The following is a 22,562-nucleotide window of genomic DNA, read 5'->3' on the forward strand; positions in this document are numbered from 1 at the left end:
GCAAGATGTAAACAATGTGCTAAAATAATTATATCCAATTTTACAACTTTGTTGCCACTATGACGTAACACCATAAACCATAAAAACCTAAAACAACCCTAATCACGTTGGTTTAAACTTTACATCTCAAACAATTACTGTAAGCACTTTTATAAAATTATAAGCTAAAAATTTCTGACTTTTAAACCCTCCAAAAACTGGCCTCGTTCACTTCCATAGTTTTTGTGTTAATCAACTTTATGCCACAAATGCTATTGATTGAGCTTTTACCTGTATTGAACTTGGAATATTCCAGGTTCAGTACAAGTTAAGCTCAATCGACAGCATTTGTGGCATAATGTTGATTACCACACAAATTAATTTCAGCTCATTCCTCTTTTGAAAAGAAAAATCGAGGTTACAATGAGGCATTTACAATAGAAGTGAATGGGGCCAATTTTTGGAGGGTTTAAAGGCAGAAATGTGAAGCTGATCATTTTATAAAAGCACTTGCATTAATTCTTCTGCTAAAACTTGTGTATTATTTGAGCTGTAAAGTGGTTTAAATTGTAATTTTTATGGTCATTTTAGGGTTTGTTGACATTATGTCTTAATGGCAATAAAGTTGTCAAATTGGCTATAACTTTACACAGAAAAGGGTAGTAAGCGATTTTATCACATTAAACTCATGTTAATACACGTTATGTCTTGTAGCTATTCTTTTGAAACAGTATTTTCACGTTTATGGATTGGCCCCATTCACTTTCACTGTAAGTGCCTCACTGGAAACTGCATGAAAAGGAAAAGGAGAGGCAAGTCACAATGTGTGTGGTAATCAACATTATGCCACAAATGCTGTCGACTGGGTTTAACTTGTATTGAACCCGGAATATTCCTTTAATTATAACTCTTCTGTCATTAGCACAAAGATGTTGAATTTGAGTGCAAACTACTTGCTTTCTGGACTTTTAGATCCCTCAGAGCAATATTCAGCAAATTTAATATATTTTGCTTTAATACTTAACGAATTTATTAGAAGACATTACAAATTTTATTTAGTGCCTGGAATTATACAAAACAGTAGAGCTGCATGTCCTGGTTGCCAAGGAGAGAGAAAGTGAGAGTTTCCGACAGGCCTGTTTACTCTAGCCATCATAAACACCATCAGTCCTGTGGGGCGACTGACATAACGCGCTCCGACAGGACATGGCAGGGGCTCTCTGTCCGCTCCAGTAGCCAGCCATTATGAGCCTAACGCTTGGAACAAGGTTTTTTTTCCCCCTCTCGACAGACATCTTTCATAATTGCACTTTCCGATGAAGTGGCTCGTGAAATCCATAGGTCTCGTGTGCACCCAGCATGCAGCTTTTGGCAGGAGTCGAAGTTTGAGATTTGGACAGGAGGTACTTGCGCAAGGAATTGTCAAAATGATGCCTTGTATTGTTGCCGTGGAAGCACCTGTGAGGTGTTAATGTATGATAATTGCATTGTTTGGAGCATTAACCTATGTTTTTTGACGTGCGCATTTTCTCATTACCCTTCTAGGCTAGTAATGAACCGCTGCTGTGGAGTATTTTTCATTGCTTCCTGTTTTAATGAAGAGAAGGTTCTCGTGTTGTCTGAGTGGTTTTTGTGGCAGTGAAAATATTCCGTGGTTTCTAGTCTTTATGCGCCATCTTGTCACATGGTGCAGGCGCTCGCAGAGGGGCTCGTCACCAGAGGCATCGTGCCTCCTTCACAAACCACTGACTGCTGAGTGTGAAGTCTGTCATTGGCGAGGAGGCAGGTTGTGGTTAGCCACTGTGCGTCAAACATGGCAACACAGCACAGTACACTAACGCTGGGTCGCTGGGATTAGAGCTGGCAGGCTACCCTTGGGAGACCCCCTTTCTCACGAAGGCCAAACTGAACGTTTCCCTTAGCAGCTGCTTTGCTGTCGTAGTCGAAAGAGAGGACAAAAGGCTGCTGTACTTCACCACAAAAAGATAAAACACAAGGTGATATTTAAGAAAAATCGATTCTTGGGATTACACTTTCAATTGTATATTTCAGTGCTTCAGCAATTACATTGACTGATTAAAGGGATAGTTCACCCAAAACTGAAAATTCTCTAATCATTTACTCACTCTCATGCCATCCCAGATGTGTATGACTTTCTTTCTTCTGCTGAACACAAACAAAGATTTTTAGAAGATTATTTCAGCTCTGTAGGTCTTAACAATGCAAGTGAATGGTGACCAACATTTTGAAGACTCCAGTGGTTAAAGGGATAGTTCACCCAAAAATGAAAATTCAGTCATTGTTTACCCACCCCTGTGTTGTTATAACCCCATTTAACTTTAATTATTTTTTGGTACTCAAAGGGAGAAATTGTGAAAAAATTGAGAAAATAAATAAATAATTGTGCTCAGTGATGTCATACAATGGCAGTGTATGGTGACCAACTCTTCAAGCTTCAAAAGAACACTAAGTATAATTCAGAAGTCTAATAATGTTTTGTGTGCGACTCATGTCTTGTTCTGAAGGAATGAGATAAGGTTTGGTGCAAAACAAATCAAAATCTAAGGTATTATTAAGTAAAACTCTTGACCGACTGATGATCTCCTGTGCGTGTTCATGAGTCTACATGTGAGCTTTAGAGCTCCTTGCACGAGAGCAACAGTAGTTACACTGCTGCTCACGAGACGGGGCGTTGAAGCAAAAACTCGTTTCTTTTCGCTTTAACAGGACCACCAGCGATATTAACAACAGAAAATACAACACAGCTGCACAAAAAAACTAGAGGCAGAGAGAGACTGAAGCAGTTGTCATAATTAACCAGCTGCTCAAATAGACTTTCCAACATCACAATATCTTTATATTTTCATGTTAAAAACATTGAAACAATCACTAAATAAAAGTTTAAAGCCCATTACCTTCATAGTGCAATGTTTTTATGCAGTGATGAGGCCATGTTTTCTGACGTCTAACAAAGATGCAAAAATGAGTCCACTCGAGCCTTCTTTTCTGTCCGTCACTCATTCTCACCACTTCCAGTGCAAAAAAAGTGGAAGGGCTAGGCTTTTAGAACCTTTTATGCTTCATGAACTCAGAATCCCTTGCTGCATTGCAATGTAAACAACATGGCGCTGTGCATAGCCGGCAGTCGCGTTCGCTATCGCATCTTAATAAATCATTGTAAATATCTAAAAATCACATTATATGTTTGATAATATATAATCTGTTCTCCTGTGCATCTGCTGTGAAGTGTAAGGTAATATTTCTTTAAATTACAGCGCACATTAAAGAACTCATGCTGGAGAATCCATCAGTACAGGAAAAACTAATGTGCAAAAGGGTTAAACCACTGGAGTCGTATGGATTACTTTTATGCTGACTTTGTGTTTTTTGGAGCTTCAAAGTTTTGGTCACCATTCACTTGCCATATATGGACCTACAGAGCTGAAATATTCTTCTAAAAATCTTAATTTGTGCTCAGCAGAAGCAAGAAAGTCATACACATCTGGGATGGCATTAGGGTTAGTAAATGATGAGAATTTTCAGTTTTAGGTGAACTATTCCTTTAAAATGTTTAGGTTGGAAAAACTCGCAACAAATTATTTTTTCATATACTGTGTTATAATTTTGTTATAATTTCAAACAATTGCCATTTAAATAAAAAAATAAAAATAAAAAAAGTAAAAAACTGTGGGGAGACTGGGGCTAGTTGTCACACTTTTGACTGAATGTATCTCAGGGTTGGTTTATATTTAAATTATTTGTATATATATATAGACACATAAGTAACCTAAATTTCTTGGCTGCAAAAAGCTCTTTTTTTTCCTGGGTGAAAACAGTGGAAAAGATACAGTTTGTTGAATGCAAATTGACGCTTTGTGACTACATGCCTCTATACAGTATGTTGTTGCACCATTTGGGACTAAATTGTCACCTGCCATTAAACATTCTATTTCAGTATATAGGATTTTCAGCACAAAAAAAAAAAAAAGAAAAAGATGTTAAAGGTAACGTACAAAATCTCTAATTGTTTAGGCTAACAAATAATTAATACATTTTATAAATGTATGACATTAAAAACACAAGTGACAACTTGCCTTGAGCTGACACCTGTGCTGACAAAATATTCTCCTAAGAACAGGACATTTTTTTGGTTAAAATCAACCATAATAAAGCACTAATTCTTGGGACATGGGACAAAACATGTCCTGCAACTTTACCTGCAGTTAGGTTTTAAAATATGAACAGTAGCAACATGAATTCATTATTTAAATCATGTGTCCTTACTTTTTGTCAACACTGTCAGATATTTATGAAAACATTTAAAAGTCAGCCAAAATCAAAGTCCTCCTTCACATGGATGCAAACTACTCACCTTTCAGCAAATTCACCTTTTATGAAGCTGATTTGCCCAAATTGTTTGGTAAAATTTTCCACATTTTCTTTATAAAAATCACTTGAAAGGGTTACTGTAAGCTTAAACATTTAAAAAAAAAAAAAAAGGGAAAAAAAAAGCTTTAAATAAAACAAATCAAATCTAAATTGTGCTTCTAATTTCCTGTCAACTCCAACAAACTGTAAGACATTAGTTGTGTTCACACATACAGCCTTTTCCAGAAAATTACCTACAATTTCTAGTTTAGATGTCATGTGTGAACACAACCCTTTTGAAAATACTGGTAAATGTTGCTCTGGCAATTTTACTTAATGTGAAGTTGTATCATTAACTATAAATTTCCTTATTGATGGTATGTGTGAAGAGCACATTTGGTACATTTACCAGTAAAGGCAACCCAGTGATTTTCCTGTAATTTACCTGGTTGCATGTGTGAACGGGGCTATTGTTTAAGATTTTTAGGTGATTTGCTTCATTTTAAGTAGGTTCTACTGTCTGACTGTGATGAAAATTTAGTTTACCTATCCTGTAGTCTTAATTCACCCATTTATTTAATGAAGTAAATGCCAGATTTGTCTATATTTCGGATAAACATTTGACACATTCGTTCATTTTATCTGACTGTGTTGACCCATAGTGAGTTATAGATAAGGCAAAAACACACATTTTGTGAGAAAATGGAAGCAGAAAGAGATTGCACCTAAACATAGGTGAAACACGTTGAACAGATTAATTCTAAAAATTTATTGAAACAAACTTTTTCAGTTGTGAAGCATGTTTAATTCCATGTATCAATCACTGGCTTTTCCTTAATGTATGATAGAGGGAGTTTATTGTGTTCACTTGTTTACCCAACAGCTATAGCAAAAATATGATGCAATGCGGAGGATATAATTCACAAGCATTATTCTAATTTTATACAAAACCATTTCTAGAGAAAACACCAAGTGTAACTGGACTTTTGTCTCAAAACCTTAGATGTAGTTCTAGTGACAACGAACCGCTGTCTCCTTTTATTATAGGTTCAGTGTACCTGTAGTTATCCTCAGGGCTGGATTGGTAATCTGGCATACCGGGCATTTTCCCGGTGGGCCGATGCACTTTGGGGCCGACCAGGGGCGGACTGGCCACCGGGAGAACCAGGCAGGCCAGTGGGCCGGCCGCAAAATGGGCTGAATGGGCCGCGATAAGCTGAAATGAGCCGCCGCTTTATGCAGAATGGGCCACAAAACGGCACTGCTATATGCCTAAGGGGGCAGCGATATGCAGAAAAGAGACCCCCCCCCCACCAACAACTTTTGGACCACTTTCTATGTAAAATCCCGGGCTGATTTCTCTTCCCAGTCCACCCCTGTTCATCCTCAATGATGGTGGTATATGTCATCTGAAAGTTTTAACACCCCACAGGACTGATCGCATTTTTGACTCAATGTATGAATGAAATGTTTTTTGATTCTGAAAATCATGGTCACTCTGCAGAATTGGTTCACGGATGTAAGAACAGTCTCTCAGAAGAGATGACTGGAGGCACTGAGGTGCAACTAATCAAAATTGGTATTACATAATCATCTAATTGGTAGACACTCCCTTAACGAGCAAGGCTCATTAGCTGTTGTGACAGATCTGTCTCTGCAAGCCCGGGGCTTAGTGTACTCGCTGCAAACATCCCTAAAGTATGGGGAGAGCTAGATCTTCTATCTGTTAACACATTTATTATCTGCTCTGTTCAACAGCAGAACTGATTTAATATTCAGAGGGGAGCCTTCAGGGTTCTAGTAATCCAAGGGAATGTGATCCCGATGACCTGCGATGACTTTATCTCTCCTCTAACATTATTCTGGGGGACGAGTCACAAAAAGCTATAAGTTATATAGCATCCATATCTCTGGCCACCCGTCTAACCCACCCAGCCAATGATCCTAAAAACTTCTGTTTTCTTGAAATGTCAGGCTCTGGCCAGCTGATTCATTTTCTGAGCCAATAAACATGTCATTTCCAGCTGGATTCGGCCAAGCCCACTGTTTCTGCAGCTTTCCGATAGAGCGATTTTCGGTCGCCTTGACGACCTAGTGCCTCGCCGTCTTGGTTACGTGATTGATCACATTATCCTGTGCCGGTGACACAGGAAGGGGGAGGGACGTTTGCGGGGCTCTATCAGATGCAGTGCTGATGTCCTTCTCCCCGGCTGAGGGGATTTAAAGCTGTCACACGCTCTCACACCTCCTGTTTCCCCCGGAGACGGATGTGTCGTGCGTGACATTGAGGGCGAGAGGCAGAGCATCAATCGCAGACTGGGTGATGAGTGTCATGCCGACTTCTCGGCTGCCCTGTTTCTCATACTTCACTCACACGCTTTCACACAGAAGGGCAGACAGATGCCAACTTAACTACTGATGGCTTCTAGTTACCCTTAGAAAAGAGGGATATAAAAATAGGAATGTGCTTATATATTAGGGAAACCCTAGATGTAGACTATACAGTGAAAATGCTTTTATTTGGCAATTTATATTTTTCATTACAAATATTATCAGCATAACAATTTATTTGAATTTAAATGTTTACATGAAATTGAGAAATGCTTTACTGATGGCATGCACTCAAGTTTGTGCAAAACCTGATGATCCATATTATCCCTGTATGATTTTGAATGTTCCAAGGAGCATCTTGTGTGCTTCAAAAGAAGCAAGGAAATTTGACCTTTTGTACAAAAGAGTTAACACGGTCAGTGTCACAAATTTGGTTGATTGTTGAAATCAAGCTAAAAATAGCTCTAAATCATCACAAATTGTCAGCAATTCTTACATTTACATTTATTCATTTAGCAGATGCATTTATCCAAAGCAACTTACAAAATGAGGAATGATAACAACATAAGCAATTTGTCTTGAGGCAGTAGTTCAAAAAGTGCTGCATTACAAAATGTCTCAATTGCATCAGAAAAGTATTAGCCAAGACAGCGATTAGAGTACAACAATCTATTATTATTTTTTTAGTAACATTATTGTTTGTATGGTCAAGTGCTTACAGAAAAGTTGTGTCTTTAGCCATTTTTTGAAGAACATTTTCTATAATAATTATACATTTCTTAAATAAACAAAAGCAAAGTAATCGTGGGTTAAAAAGTGTGTATTAAATTATTGTAGTATTAAAAACAAGTTCAAAGTATGAGAACATGTTGAGATTTAGATATGTATTACTTATTATACATGTCTGCCATGCAAAGAGAAAAAAAATCATGGATATACTGTTTGCTTGCTCTTGAGTCGCTTAAATAATGTAAATAAATATTTTGGCATACTTTGATGCTCTGCACTGGAATAAAGAAAACATCAAATGAATGAATAACTTCTCGCTTGACCAACACAAAATGAGTGTCGTTTTAAAGCTTAGAAGCTGGACTTGTATAAAGAAAATACATACAATGTATACAGCATATAGACAGTATAATAAACTCTTAACAGTTGCCTTTTAATTGGCTAAAATTAGAAGTGTTCTGCTTTCATAACTTATAAATATTATTATTTACTGTCCACTATACTGTCAAACATATGGTCAAAACATTGTACAAATTGGAAAGGTCTTGTGTAGCATACAATAAATATTGTTTCACTCACAGACCAAATACATTGAGTAAAAGCCCTGAGAAAAAAGATTACAAGCTTTTAGAAGTTGTAAACGGATGTTTTTTTGTCACGTTTTCAATCGTAACTTAATGAAACATAAACGGAATATAAAAACAGTAGAATGCAGCCAATTAAAACAAGTCAAAGTACAATGTGATACGATGCATAGATCTTAAAATTATCTTGGAAAAAATGTGACGCTACATCATGTGACGTAACTGCAGTAGCGACACATAGCCTGCAGCGTATGTTTGACGCAGAAGTTTAAATCCATCTTTAGACTTTTGGACTCCACTAAATACATAAAAATAAAATAGGTTACACAAAGCTTTTGCTTTGCATTGTTTTTCATGGCCCAAACTTACTGTGCATATGCAAAAATTTGATAAAAATCTTCATTTCTTGTTTCTGCTGTGAATTCTGGCCTAGCTGGTCTGTGCCTGTCATCCAGTGCAGATGAAGACAGATTATTCACCACAGGTATGACTCATCAGAAGCCATGTTGCCTAAAGCCAGTGTCTGTGAGCTGTGTGGCCCCAGGGAACGGCTGTATTTCATTGTGAAATTAAATGCTCTTGGCTGCACAAGCACCATCATTATGGCCTGTTGACCCAGAAAGATTTGTTGCAGAATATTTTGCTCAACTTCTGTTGCAGTGGAGGTGGGGAAAGGACTGCATAACTTAGCACATCTCAGTTTGTCATCTGTGTAACTAAATGATGTTAAATCCTCAAGTCTCAGCATGATTATGTTGTAATTACTCAGTAATTTTTCCCTCATTAAAAAAAATTTTTAAACAAGGAAATGAATAATATTTTTGAAAAATGTTTAAAATTATGTACACACAATAGATTTAGACTCCAGTCATATCAGTAGTTCAATCAGTAGCAATTTTTTTACAGAGTGGGTTGCTTTATGGCCGATATGTTGAAATTGCATAACCAGTCTAACACTACTCACTCGCGCCCAAATATGCATAGTAAATAGTGGGCTCTATTTCATGAGTGCACAAAGTGCAGAGTTACACACTACGACCATCTGCAATGTCTTATCCAATTTGCATGAGAGCGCTTATTCTAAATGCAATTTTCGTGCCAGCGCAAGTGGGCGAGGGTGGGAGTGTTTGCGCTACTGTGGGTGTATGCACGCAAACTTTGGGTATACTGTATGTTAATGAAGTGCCGCAAAGCACAATTTGCTATTTTCATGAGAAATAGGTCATTGTGATTAGAATTTCAAAAGTAGTGCAAAGTCTAAACTCAGTTCCTACATTTGCATATTGGAGATTTCACCGGCAGGTGGTTATAAAGTTCACGTCAGAACTCTGAAAATATAGTGGAACATCAAATTATGTGCATGACGATCACTGTTGTGTTAAACTATCTATAGGTCATAGTTTATTTTTCAGTTATTATTGTTTATATTTACAATTGTATTTAAGATCTCATTTATATTGGTATTTTTTTCACCTATTGTCGTAGAGTAATTTTTATGTCTGCAAAAGAAGTTAGTGGAAGTTGGTGGAAGAAGTTGGAGTAAAATGTTTAGATTTGGTATGATTTATTTATTTGTTTTTTTTACCACTTCGTTATTGTGATTATATTTTCGTTTAGTTTGAATTGTTATCTGAATTTAGAAATATTTCTAGTTTATAATTGTTTGTAAATCAAAATCGACCGGTAAGAAGTGCATTCCGATAAAATCACTTTTAATACTAGCCATTATTTGTGTCAGTAGATAAAAATTTTTATTTTTATTATTATTATTATTCTCAGTTACATTCTCTATCATTTAACTGAGCATATATGAAAATCCTGACATTTTCCATGCATATAAAAGGAGCGTCACATTCAACAAGGTTAATGCATAAAAGAACGTATGTCAATATTGCTATTCTTCTAAATCATTGCATACAGTCCATTTACACTACCAAATTCTTATGAATGTGCTGTCTTTGTTTATATCACTGGTGCTTGACTGGTAATAGACTACAGTATATAATAGGATGCAGACAGTGGAATAACCGGAGAAAAACCTCTGAATTAAATTGCACTTGGCAAAATGTTGCCAAACCCACTTGTGCCTAGACTTAGCACATACTTGCACAAAAATACCAAAACTTCATGGCCATGGCCATTGATTGTGTGTATGACTGAAGGCATAGCACTGTGCTCTTAAAAGAGGGCTCAATATGTCAAAAGCAGTACGTCAGAATCCTCAGTATTAATAAAAGAATCAGCGAGAAATACCCAAATGATCTACTACATCTGGTGAGATTCAACAGTGCGCATCCACTGGACACTTCACTATCCTATAATGCCACGGGAGCTGAGGTGACATCATTTTCAAAACGTTGAATTTAAAAAATGGAGGAGAACCACGATTTGGATGGCTCTTTTCAAGTGTAAGTGCCACAAGAAAGTTGTTCCTTTTGGTTGAATTGTACTTTATTTCTGTGGTTCTTGTTCCTGTCATTTATTGTGGTCACGGGACAGTGCCCATGTTCCTGTATTATATATGTCCAGAAATCCACATTACTTACCAGTATACCAAAATAATGTACTTTTATTAACGGCTGAGAAGTATGTTCTTCATCAAATCCAGTGCATATTCTGAAATTAGGAGGCAGCTTATTACCTCGGGTCTTTAGCAAAGTATACACACTCACTGAGCACTTTATTAGGAACACCTGGACACCTACCAGGGTTTTTAATACCTTTTAAGGCCAAATAAAATAAAAATTAAGACTACTTCCACAATAATAATAATAATAAACACACATTAAATAATTCATTAGCAGGTAAATACAAAACCACTGAGGCTACTTGGATGTCTCTGGAAATGTTTTTTATATTTTATTGTGCATTTATGTGTTTTCTTTTTTAAAATAAGTTAATACAACATTAAAACTCTAAATGAATTCATTAAGAATGCATGTAGCCTAAAGTATGTAGCCTATATTGTGACCCTTCTCTTTAGTCACTTGCTTCCCAGCAAGACGTGACGCAATAGACCAATGCTTTGGCAATGTCACCGCTTATGTCAAACATGAAAGGTGGTAAAAATAATGCGTAAAAAGTAAACTTTTATTGAATAACGTTGTTGAAAAATGATTCTGAGGGCTCTTACTGACTGCTGTGGCTTCAAGCCATCAACAGAGCTGACTGGACTGAGATCATTTCAACTCACAACTTTGCAGCAAAAATGTATAGCGAACATGATTACATGTTTGTTATTAACTCATTTAATTATACACTGATCAAAAATATAAACGCAACATGTAAAGTTTTGGTCCCATGTTTCATGAGCTGAAATAAAAGATCCCAGAAATTTTCCATAACGCATTGATTAGATCAGGGCCTAATGAATTTATTTCAGTTGACTGATTTCCTTATATGAACTGTAACTCAGTAAAATCTTTGAAATTGTTGCATGTTGTGTTTATATTTTTGTTCAGTATAGTAATTGTATTGCTAAGAATATATTTGTATTTATGATGGTTTTGTGTCATACTTTAGTTTATTCATCTAATCTGTCAAATCTAACAACAGTCAGCAGGTTTTCTGCCACTTACTGCGCTGACAGTTTTGTAAACAAGAAGATTGGTCTATAGACCCACCCTTGAGTCTGTATGTATTTTTCTCTGCCATGGAACAAAAAAGATGTTAAGCAAAATGTTCAGTCTCAGTCAACATTCACTGTCACTGCATCTTGTTTTTCATTCAATGAAAGTGATTGGTGACTGAAACTCCCTAAAATCTCCTTTTGATATCCACTGAAATAAGAAAGTCATACAGGTTTGCAACAGCATGAAGGTAAGTGATAATTATAATTTTTGTGAGAAATATCTCAAGTAAAATTCAAAACTCATCAGTTATCTTAAAAATGGCCATTTAAAGTTGACAAGATGTATTGAAAATGTTAACAGATTAAATTATGAAAGAGAACTCTGCTGCATAATTAGTTATGATGTATATTGAAAACAGATTATATACTAAATATTAAAAATGGATCATATATTTTCATTTTATGTATATTATTAATATTATAATATGTATATAATTATAATATTGCTTTGTATATTAAAAAATAAATTACATTTACTGATTCAGATGGCAGAGAAAATATCTGTATATGTCAGATCTAGAGAGGAGGAGATGAGAGATATAATAGGAGTAACTCTGCAGCTGAGTAGTTCTGTTAGCTTTACAATTCTTATCAACGGTAATGTAAAATAAGGATGCGCCACGATTTGAAAGGCTTCAAAAGACGCTCCAACATTGTGCGCTTGCAAATTGCAACGTTGACAGCTTTGTCGATTATAAACAGGAGCGATAGTGTTAGCGCAACGCTCGCTTACAGAGATGCAAAATAACGCCATTTGCATTTTCGTAAGTTCAGTAAAAATGCGCTTCCCTGCGCACTCTCACACTAAACTCAAGCATCAGCTGCTAAATGATGGATGCACAAGAGAGAGAAAGCGAGATGATGATTTTGACTGTTTTAAGTGTCTCCTCTATTCACGCCCCAAAATGTAAGACCTCAGCAAACGAAATTTAAGACTTCTTGTAATTTATTTAAGATATTTAAGACTTTTTATGTCCTTAAATTTTAAAAAGTAAATTAAAAGCTTTTTAAGGACCCGGTACCCTGACCTACATCATGCGATTATCTAATCAGCCAATCATGTGGCAGCAGTGCAATGCATAAAATCATGCAGATACAGATCAGAATGTGGAAAAAAAATGTATCTCAGTGATTTCGACCGTGGCATGATTGTTGGCGCCAGACGGGGATTTTCACGCATTTTCATGCATAACAGTATTTACAGTTTACAAAATTATTACATATCTTGGGTCACTAACAACCCTATAAACTTTTGGTAACTAAGCGATTAGAAAGTATAATTTTTTTATTTTTTAATTTTGGCATTTTTTTATTGTTACAATATTTATAAGAGAAAGGTTGAGAAATACTAAAAAGGTGGAGCATAACTCCAGAAATATAAAAAGGATGAGGTAAAGGGGATGGAATGAGGTCCCGGTTCACTAAAGATCCAAAGGGTTACACAAAACATCTTTGTCTGTTTTTTTGACCACCATGTAAAGCTTCTTGATTCCATTTTTGTACTTTTCATTCATCCTTTCCATCTATGCTCTTAGGGTTATACTGCCTGTCATCTTCTGGCACCCAAGTGGGGCTGGTTTCCCCTCCAGCTGCATCTCTTTATCAGTTTGACACACAAACCCATCCATAAGTCTTGACCATGTCTGTGCCCTGAGTTCTTTCATCACATAGACACTCTCACACTGAGACGTTCAGTATCAGTACCCAAACACTAACCAATACTGTCATCAATGCCAGTTTACATTTAACTTCTCACTCCATTCTTCAATCGACTGAGTCTCGATCGAGCGTAAAATACATTCTTAAGCACAAATAAAGTTCTTTAGGGTGTCTGCTGTGAGAGAGATGTGTGGTTTGATGGCCTCGTAGCTCTTTAAGGAATAGAACAGCAGGTGTCTGTTGCTGTGGTGCCATGCTGTGAGCAGTAAAGGTCATTTTTGATGGAGCTGGCCAGAAAAATATTAAATTTACTCTTCACACGGTTACACATGCAGAGATGGCCTATATTAATCCAAACACAGAATCGCAGGTCACCAAAAGTTGAAAACCTTTCGGAATACATAAAATTGGGGGGAAGACACAAAGGAACATGCCTAATCTTAAAAACAAACCTTCCTATCTCCTTTGAGAGATAAACATTGGACAGGTCATTCATTTACATGTGTAACATACCTTACCTGCCCAACGCTCTAGATTACCATGACAAAACAGGTGTCCCAGCCCCTTTAAGAGATTAAAACTTAACTCGGTGAATCCTCCAGCAGTCAATTGGCCTGTGAGTGAGGACAATGCAGGAAGTGGTGGGGCTGTAATGTGTGGCACTGTGTCCTGCTGTTCTCCTTTTCGCCATGCTGACTAATGACCTTCCCCCTCCCCCAGCCCTTGCTGCCTCCTCCTGCCCCTCCCCCATGCCCTCTCATGCTATCCCCCATCCCTTGCTCTCAGGGGTGGAGTCTAGCAGTCTGTGCCACCAGAGACGTCCATCACAGGTCTTTAGATTAGCCTCAATGCCGCTCAGAACAAAAGAGCTCCTCCCCCACACTGGCCACCCTGTTCCACTGAAGAAAGTCCTATGCCAGGTTTGGAGCAATATAAGGATGGGTGATTTTTTCTGTTAACTATTTAGCCTGATCCTATGAAAATTACGTGACTGTGGCAAAATGTTTTGCAAAATTATATTTTGTGGTTCATTACATGTATTGCAGCAGTTCAGAGGTAAAATTTCCACTGTGTGGCACTAAAAATGAGTTAAATGTTCTCCCAAACAGATGACATTTTTAAGGAAAAAGGGGTGGTCATGCTAGGCTTTGAGCACGCAAATTTCTACTGTCTACTGTATTGTTCAACTGTAATTGTAGTTGTTTATGTATGTTAAACTGTATGGCCATAAAAGTCATCGTTGTAGCACCTATAGTGTTTTTTCACTAGGAAACTAGGAAAAGTTGCAATAGGTACAAGACACACAAAAATAATTTTTAAGAAATGTAGGTATAGTAACACAATTCAATGAGACCAGGTTCAAATGATCTCTTTAATAAGCTAGAGAGAATGAAAAAAATAATAATAATCTGTGACGCTTCATAAAAGTTAACATAAAATGGTAAAACTCTTGTTGAAAGATGCCGCAGAAAATTACAATGATGCGCTGACAGTGATATGAAATGCAAAAGCTTAATGTATGTTCCCATAATAAGATTGTGTAATCTCATTCCTTCTAGTCTGTAGGCCATTGTGAGAGAATTAATTCATTCAGTTATCTCTTGGCAAAGAGACAATTTGATACCCATAACTATTATTATTTGTGCTGACTGGTAAAATATTGCTTTAGCTGCTTTCAGAACAGGTTGAGAGGTTTTGGTCATCTCTTGCAATGAGAGTAGATCGCAAACGTTATAAGGCAAGGTTAAAGGCCTGGCTATACTTCGTTTTTCCGTGATCCGTCTGCATTGCCTTTCTGAGTATACTCTTCTGACTGCGAACTAATTGACCTTTTCCACACTCTGGGTTTTGGAACACGGAAGTAAACGTTTGCAGGGTAAACTTCGACAGCGGTGAATGGGAGATCACTGCAAATATTATTTTCACTTACCCATTTGCTCCAAGACCAAAAGAAAAAATCCACTCTTACGTTTGAATGACTTTCAAGAAGAGGAAAAAAATAGAGAGCAGTGGATTAAGACAGTAAAATGGGAGAAGATGCCAAATGTACTGTTCAAATGTACTAATGTCAAGGTAATATAACACAAAGCATAATGTAATAAATTTACACTCAATATTTAAAAAATGTATAATGTTTAAAAAAATGCGAGATTTACACTGATAAATTAGGCGGAAACGCGTCATCACAGTCTGTGAAAAAGGTCTATAGAAATGCATTGGATGCATGCGCACTACAACTGCTTTGTGACTCTTTTTGTACGGTCAATGGCCAGCGCATGCGCAGACGATGCGCACATTTGAGGACCGCTCGTGCAAGTCAAGATAACCTAAGCGGCGCATCAGTTGCGGTCAGGCCGCAACTGTGCTGATGACACAATTTGCATCACACATACCGTGCGCGGAGGGATCCGCAACGCGGATACCCGAAGTATACTTTGGCCTTTACTTATTGTATCCACCTTATTCCTGGGGGTCTTACTGGGGAAACTAATGTGGGTGGGACTTCCGCCGTAAATTGTTCTACAGTATTCCCTTGCTCTGGCTGCAGTCATATTTGACCCTGTTTACAGCTGGTAATAAGACGCGTTTCGGATAATCCGATCACAAATGATCAGCGCTAAATATAGTTGTAAATGGGGTGCAAAATGTTTTGTGATTGGAAAAACCCACATAGATGTAGTCAAAAACCACATCGCATTTGAGGTTTAAAACGACGTCCTGATGCGTCCCGGACAGCAGCAAAGCGCCACCTCTCATCAGTGGTCAATCACCCGCCGAATAAATGTTTAAACTTAGTGTGGATTTAAAAGGAAATAACCGTCCGATCAGAAAACTTGAAACAGTGATTACATACCCAAAGATGAGAACTTAATAGCTGTTCCTCAGTGTGTCTGTCTGATCTGAACATGCAGGGTAAGAAGATGACAAGCACACACATCTGAAGCTGAACTAACACAGGAACTCCACTAAAACAGCCAATCATTTTGTGCTTAGATTAAATCTCAACTGCATCTGGGGAAACAGCGCACCTGTTTTGTTCGTGCATTCTTTGTCTTTATGACTTTTTTGCTGTTTATTATCGTTCAGTAACACACTGATATAGTGATTGATGTATGGCCTCATGAAATCATACATGCTCTCCTCAAAATCCCAACACCACAACGAAAGAATGAACGTACACCGCAACAACAGCTGTGTTTACTTGACAAGGGAAGTAACGCCCATATTTCTTGCTAAGCATCATGGGACGTAGGAGAAAGGTGGATAAAACAGAAACATAATTTAACTAAGTAACAAAAAACTATATAATTAAAGGCTATAAAGTGTCCAAATCAGCTAATGTAAGCCTGTGCTGTACACGTTATTATGCATTTTATTTGTTTGCTGTATCTTTGTTTTTTGTCTCTCTCTCTCTCTCTCTCTCTCTCTCTCTCTCTCCCTGCTAACTAGAAAACTGAATGGAACCAGACCATTGAGGGTTTTCTATATGGGCAGTCTCTGATAACACTTAAGTCAGATGGAAAAGGCTATTCAGTGAAGCAACGCAAACCCCATGGCCAGTCGCTCTTCTGGTTAAGAATTTTGATTGGAGGGACCTCTGCTGGAAATGTAATTTAGTGCATATATGGACTAAATGTCTTTTTCTTTAAAACAGTGAGCACAGTACATTCAGTTTTTACTGAAAACATTCATTTGGATATTCAGTGTAAATATATCTAAAGACAGCTCCAGAGTCTAGTGTGAAAAAGTATACCATAAGTTCAACCCTTAGGCTGAATCCAGCAAGTCATACAGGAGAATTATTTCAAAGATTATGTCTACCAACTAAAGACTTCACAAAACAAACAATTTTTGAGTCACATTTTCGTAGTGTTACTAAATTTGACCTGAACAAAATGTGCATTTTCATAAAATAAAATAAAAATTTGTCACATGACAACAAATTGGCTAACTGCATGTTGGTTACACCACCCAACTTGGATTTGATGGAGAAAAGTTTTTTTAAATATTAATATTTTGAAATTAAAGGGATAGTTCACCTAAACATGAAAATTCTCTCATCATTTACTCACCCTCATACCATCCCAGATGTATGTGACTTTATTTCTTCTACAGAACACACACAAACACTTCTAGAAGAATATTTAATCTCTGTAGGTTCATACAATGCAAGTGAATGGTTTGAAGCTCCAAAAGCACATAAAGGCAGCATAAAAGTAATCCATATCTTCTGAAGTGATCGAATTGTTTTTGGATGAAGGCAGACCAAAATATAACTCCTTTTTCCCCTAAATCCTGACATCTGCTGTATCCTTGGCAATCATGATTTCAAGCTCGATTACACATCCTAGTGCCATCTAGTGCTCTGCGCATGTGGCAAGCACTAGAAAGTGTAATCGAGCTTGAAGTCATGATCGTGCCTAGAGACTGCAATGACAAGATGTACCAGGAAAAATGAGTTACATTTTGGTCTGTTCTCACCCAAAACTGATTAGATTGCTTAAAAAGACACGGATTTAACCACTGGAGTCTGATGGATTTATTTTATGCTGCCTTTATGTGTTTTTTGGAGCTTCAATATTTCAGTCACTTAAAATCTTTGTTTGTGTTCTGCTGAAGACAGTCATACAGGTCTGGGATGGCATGAGGGTGAGTAAATAAGATAATTTGCATTTTGGGGTGAACAATCCCTTTAAATTGGTTTACTGCTGATTTAAAAAAACAAAACAATAATAATAAAAGATTATTCCAAACTAGATATGCCAACATTTATTTATTTTTTTCAAGAATTTCAGCTTTTAATGAGACTTTTATGAGATGTGACAAATGATGAGTGTCACATCATTACCGCATTTAACATCAGTTTACAGGTATCAGCTTTTATGTCAGAAAACGTCTTGAATTTCCCTGCTAGTCCAAGCTAGTTATAACTGCCTGTGTTTTCATTGGCTATTGTCATTTACATTTTGGGGCGCAACAGATTTCTAACTGCCATTTTTCCACATTATCTTCAAATGCAATAATGCTGCTACTATTGAAAAGTATTTGAAAAGGTTCTGATACTGGATAAGGTTTACATGTTTTCATTTTTGAATCAGAACATCAACATTGTTATCTATAAAATGAATGGTCAGAATTATACTTTATTTATGGGGTTAAATTGTAACCTCTAGCAGTCTCTCATCTGTGAGGGGCATCTGAATTCCTAGCAAACCAATTTATTTGCTGTATAGATCATTACACAACATATTATAATTTAGACTAAAGTGAATAAAATTTAAAAAAAAAAAAAATCATTTCAGATGGTGTTTTGAATCTAACTGCTTCCTTGTTGCAGATCTTCCGCCCTTAATGGCCATGAAAATTTTCTACCAGCTGGTTGGCTGGCTGCCAGTCATATTCATAAACAGTGTTTTATTTCATAGCCCTTGAGGAGCACTGCCTGTTCACGCCCTCTACCACCCTCGGTCTGAAAGAGCAAGAGGTCTGTCCTGCACACTTTTATACAATACCCATTGAAGTGGCTTTTCAAGCGCAATTATTTGTGACTGCTTTTGTAACTTCCTGTTGCTCTGTTGTGCATAATAACATACAAAAGTATTTTCTCACGGAGACATATTTTTTAACAACCCTCTGGACTAACCTCCTCTCCCCATGTCCAGGCATGCAGAACTAATTATTTATCAACATCTAATTAGACAAAGTTTGACTCGTTTTCCATGCCATTGGTTCGTTTATCTTTATCATCATTTTCAAATTAAGTAGGAGTAGAAGCTATGGTTACCTTGGAGGTAAACAAGCCTGTGCACCAGATGGCTTAGGGCCTAGACCAAAGTATAGGACCAGCTAGACCAAAAAGTCACTTAGGGGTGTATCCATTTGCATCTATCACACATTTTCTGATTAAATATTTTTGTCTTGTTTCCAGTAAAAATATAGTAACATTCTTAAAACTAGCTAAGTCTTATTTTCAGAGAAATCTAAAAAAATTTAGTAACGTTAATGCTTACATCAAGAAAAATCTCTTTGCCAATGGGGAAAGAAAAAAAAACACTCATGAAGTTTATTTTTCTTACCCTTTTCTTTCTCTGAAAACAAGACTTGATATCTTTACATCAGTCATTCTGCTTTTCAAGTCATTTTTTCTTGTTTTTAGGATGTTTAGATATTTTACTGGGAAATAAGACAAAAATAGTTACAAAATAATATTTTATAAAAAAAAATTGCTGTGTGTTTTCTTGTTTCTAATATGAAGGGATTATATTGTAGTGTTAATTCTTTTCTTAATTTCTGCTGATTTAAAATAAATATTCTATATATTTTCTTGGCCAAGAAACATGCTGGATGCAACAGATGCTCAACTAAGCCCCGCCCTTTTACTGTTGCTAGGTCTGACAACCTAGCATTTATTCTGCCACTGTCAAACAGAAAAAGAAATGATTGGATTTAATGAATAAACTCAGGACTTAAATAATTAGTAGTCAAAAAGTTTTCCAGTATGCCATGGAACGCAACATTCAATTTTCAAAACATAATATTGGGCAAAGATGTGTATAATGGTGAAGATTGCTTCAGAATCGAAACAAATTTGACCATTTGGCAAACGTGTCAAGCATGTACTTCGGCTTTTAGTGTAAGGTATATGGGTAGATCACCCCCGAAAAATTCAAACTGTCGCCCAACGTGGGGCTCGAACCCACGACCCTGAGATTAAGAGTCTCATGCTCTACCGACTGAGCTAGCCGGGCTGATAACGTCAGGAAAGTTCTAATTTCTTAAATGTCACACAAACACATCTGTTCTAAAAACACTTTCTTCCTCAAAGGTGATTACATCACACCCCTTCGTCGTACACTGAATTTTCACACTTTATATTTTATTCTTACAATTAGTGGATTACGACAGCAGATGGCGCCCAAACCAAACATTAGTAGCCTACATGTGTAGTCTAATATGTCTCAAAAAAAATGTGTATGATTTTTCTACTTTGTAATGTAATTTGTGTTTCTCTGATATTCAGGCTATAGCTAAGTTTGCATCTAATTTCACAGATCAAAATGCGTTTTACTTCTGCCTTTATCTCTCACAGAAAACATTTGGAGAAGCCTCTTGCTCTTAGAGCCATACAGAGTGTACATACATAGGGCGACTCGTGAAACCTCACCAGTTAGAATTTGATTAAACCCTTTAATGCATGTCTGCGATGAGAACGTCTCGGTTACGTACGTAACCTCGGTTACTTGAGACGAAAGGAACGAGACATTGCGTTGATTGTCACACTACACGACATAACCTCCCAGAAAGGAAACATGACGCTGCAGTCTCGTGGGACGGCGACCGACATGAGTATGCCACAGTGAGTGACCCTCGTGTTGGGCCAGGAGGGGAGCACTCATAATTAATATAAACTATAGTTATATAGTATGAATGAACTCTTTCACGAACCCAGTCGGAAGGGAGTTTATTTATAATGTAATGCTTGTGACTTATGGTAAATTACAACAGACTGAATGCAGGCGGTTGTGTAAAAAGATGGGGAGCTCCTCCTTAAAGGGAAGAGCATAAGTATATATTTGGCCAATGAAATAGCAAGCACTCTAAACAAAGAGGACTTGTGAAGAGAGAGACGTTATGTCTAGGTTGTAAAACCTTGCGAATGTGTTTTGAGAAGACCATCCTTCTGCAAAAAATATGTCTTGAAGGACACACCATTTGTCCATGCCCATGAGAAGGCCATGCCTCTAGTTGAGTGTGTTTTAACACCAACTGGGCAAGTCTTACCCTGCGACTCATAAGCCAGGGCAATTGCATCAACAATCCAGTGAGAAAGTCTTTGCTTGGAGATGGACATTCCTTTTGTGCATCCTCCATAGCATACAAAGAGCTGATCAGACCTGGTAGGTATGCTCAATGTATGCGTGTAGCGCCCGCACAGGGCATAACAAATGCAATGATTGTTCCTCATCTGAATTAAATGGAGGGAAGAAGGCCTGAAGATGAACCACCTAAATTCTGAAGGGCGTGGTTAGAACCTTAGGCACATAGCCTTTTCTGGGTTTGACAGTGGCTTTTGAAAGACTAGGGCCAAACTCCAGACATGAATTTTCGACTAATAGTGCATGCAGGTCACCGACCCGTTTTACTGAGGCCAGAGCCAGCAGTAGTGTGGTCTTAATGGAGAGCATGCGCAAATCAACAGAGTCCAAAGGTTCGAAGGGGGGCCCTGCGAGAGCTTTTAAGACTAAAGTCCCAAGTTTGGACTGTAGATGGCCGAGGTGGGTTTAATCGTCTTGCTCCTTTAAGGAACTTTATGATTAAATCATGCTTGACTATAGTAGCGCCGGCTTCATGTGCATGATATGCAGATATAGTTGTCACATACACTATAAGCGTTGACGGAGTGAGTCCTGCATCTAATCGCTCTTGAAGAAATATGAGAATTTCACGTATGGGGCAACTTATTGTGTCTTAGCCACGTGAGTGACACCAATCAGAGAACACATTCCATTTTAGCACATAGCGGCGTCTTGTGGACGGTGCTCTGGCCTGTAAAATGGCGTTCATGATTTAGCGCGCTCCGTTCAGGGGCTACACATGCAGGTTCCACAGCTTGGGCTGGGGATGCCAGATTGTGCCTTGCGCCTGAGAGAGGAGATCCCTCCCATGGCGAGCTGTACAGCATCTCTATCATTTCTGGAAACTATGGCTGGTTGGGCCATTTCTGTGCAACTAATAGAATCGTTTCCTTGTCCACTTGGACTTTGCATATGATATAGTGAATCAGGCACACCAGTGGAAACGCAAATTTGTGCTTCGCTGGCCATTTTTGGGCCATTGTGTCCACTCCCAGCAGGGCTTGGGACTTCGAGTACCAGATGGGACAATGGGTATTCCCCACTGAGGCTGCTTTGCAGAATATTTCCCAAATCCTCAATACAGTCTCCATTCAACCGGTATCACCCCTTGGTGTGACAATAGGTCAGTGCCATAATTCAGGTGGCCTGGGACATATGTCGCTCTTAGGGAGAGGAGATGACACTCGCTCCATAGGAGGAGGTGACGCGTCAGTCTCAACAGAGGCGGTGAATGATTTCTGCCTCTGAGGTTTATATATGCCACAATTGTCATGTTGTCTGAGTGAACCAGGACATGACAGTTCGCTATTTCTGACTGAAAAGCTTTTAAGGCTAGAAATACAGCTTATAGCTCTAGGTGGTTGATGTGCCACACTTTCTTCGCACCTGTCCAGGTGCCGAAAGTTGGGCGTCCATTGCACACCA

The 22,562-nt window shown here is 37.8% G+C and overlaps 1 long non-coding RNA gene and 1 other non-coding gene across 2 annotated transcripts; one reads left to right on the forward strand and one right to left on the reverse strand.

The window, feature by feature from the left end:
• Positions 1 to 1,047: 1,047 nt before the first annotated feature.
• LOC127442311 (uncharacterized) lies at positions 1,048 to 9,751 on the forward strand. Its single transcript, XR_007897470.1, has 3 exons — positions 1,048 to 1,382; positions 1,525 to 1,976; positions 8,425 to 9,751. It is a non-coding gene; the product is annotated as an uncharacterized LOC127442311 (long non-coding RNA).
• A 10,206-nt stretch (positions 9,752 to 19,957) lies between these two features.
• trnak-cuu (transfer RNA lysine (anticodon CUU)) lies at positions 19,958 to 20,030 on the reverse strand. The gene has a single exon. It is a non-coding gene; the product is annotated as a tRNA-Lys (tRNA).
• Between the last annotated feature and the right edge of the window lie 2,532 nt (positions 20,031 to 22,562).

Source organism: Myxocyprinus asiaticus, chromosome 6 (genome assembly GCF_019703515.2).
Source record: "Myxocyprinus asiaticus isolate MX2 ecotype Aquarium Trade chromosome 6, UBuf_Myxa_2, whole genome shotgun sequence".
Taxonomy (NCBI): Eukaryota; Metazoa; Chordata; class Actinopteri; order Cypriniformes; family Catostomidae; genus Myxocyprinus; species Myxocyprinus asiaticus.